General features: G+C 53.4%; 1 protein-coding gene across 1 annotated transcript in view; it reads right to left on the reverse strand.

Annotated features, from left to right (window-relative positions):
* Positions 1 to 1673, reverse strand: part of SH3BGRL2 (SH3 domain binding glutamate-rich protein like 2) — a 52170-nt gene that overhangs the window by 28993 nt on the left and 21504 nt on the right. The window lies entirely within an intron of this gene.

Raw genomic sequence — 1673 nt, forward strand, 5'->3', positions numbered from 1 at the left:
ATTGCCAGTGCACATAAAGTTAAACAATAATAAGTAAGGCTGAGCTGAAATGAAGATTAGGTCTCTTCTCAAAATGGCTCATACTCACAGACATTAAATGGATCTTCCCATTTTGCTGATCTTTTTCAGTGGGAATTGAACAGAGGTAAACATTTTGCCTAAAGTGCAGCACTATGAAGAACACAGATTTCCAAGATCCCTACCATTTGAATTGAGGCAGGTGGAAACCAAAGGTATAAACGTCTCAATGACAATGTCGTTGCTGTATCACTGGAATTTCTTCTTCACAAAGTCTACCCTGCCATCATATTGCTAACAGTTACACAGGCAAACAAATTATTTGTAGTAATTTTAGTATCACTGTTTTGACCATTGTATGATTTTTGGACAGAACCCAAGTCCATTTGTTTATTTAGAGATGATTGGATAGTTTACTGATCAAGAAAAGAGGATGATCACACTCCACAAACTGTGTTGTAGTATAGATTGCCTCTGTTGACAGCAACCACATTAGCTCCTGTTGCAAGCTGTGTATTACACTGGGGATCACCTTTTTTAAAGTAGTTCAGGCTTCAGCACTATGCAGAGACCAGTAGAATCTCTCCTCTTCTCTTTGTAAGAAAAGAGGAGAGGTCCCAATTTTGTAGGGGAAGTTTTTTAGGAATGCACTGCATTTTCTGAGAAAGTGCTACAAGTCTCTGAAAATTCACAACTTTGTTAAATATAAACCTCATGCAAATTTGCAGTGAGGATTCAATTTGTATACAAGGATCAGTGTTAAAAAAAAACCGGTAGTGTCTTGAGCCATACCTTTCACACCACATTCAATGCCACTGAGTTCAACTCTAAGGGCTCTGTAGTCAGGGCCGGCTCGCCCGCTAGGCGAGCTAGGGGCTCACCTAGGGCGCGCCGGCCCTCAGGGGTGCCAAATTGCACCCCCACCACTGCCGCCGCCACCACCATGGCAGTTTGTGAGGGAGCAGAGGCGGGCGCTTGGTGGTTGCGCCCTCCGGGACTCCCCTACTCTGCAGCCCCTGGCGCGTGCCTTCCTTCCTGGCTGCCAGCTGAATAATCAGTGGAGGAATATGGGGAGGCTCCCCCTCTCCTTCGTCTCAGCCGGCTGGGGAAGTGCACGCGCAGGTCAGAGGCGCGGGGCCAGGGAAGGAAAGAGGGAGGGAGCAGCAGCAGCAGGTTGTCTTGGGAAGAGTCGAGACGGGCAGGCAGGCAGGCGGGGGAGCGGAGGCTTCTTCCTCGCCGCCATTCCCACAAGTTGTCCTGCCTGGCGAGAAGTTTGCGGTGGGGCTCTCCTTCCTCCAGGAGACGCACCCGGGTGCCGGGCTCCAGGCGGGAGGCAAGCAGCTGGAGAAGGCAGCCCTGGCGCGGACCCGCCGAGGCAGCAGCGTTCCGCGGGGACGAGAGGGGGCCGCGTGAGCTAGGGCGCCTGGCATGGGAAGGACGCCACCCTGGCAAACCCAGCTCCGCCGCCGCCTCCCCCTCGCCTCTCTGCGCGCGCTGGCACCCGGGAATGGCAGCAGCAGCAGCCGCCCCTGAAGGGCAACGCCACCGCACTTCGGAGCCTGGACTGGCCAAGCATGCTCCCCGTCTCCCACGCCCCCCCCCAGCAGCGAGCGACTCAACTGCAAGGAAGGAGCTGCTGCTGCTCCCCGGCTGCT

Source organism: Gekko japonicus, unplaced genomic scaffold (assembly GCF_001447785.1).
Source record: "Gekko japonicus isolate JY-2015 unplaced genomic scaffold, Gekko_japonicus_V1.1 scaffold3243, whole genome shotgun sequence".
NCBI classification, from domain to species: domain Eukaryota; kingdom Metazoa; phylum Chordata; class Lepidosauria; order Squamata; family Gekkonidae; genus Gekko; species Gekko japonicus.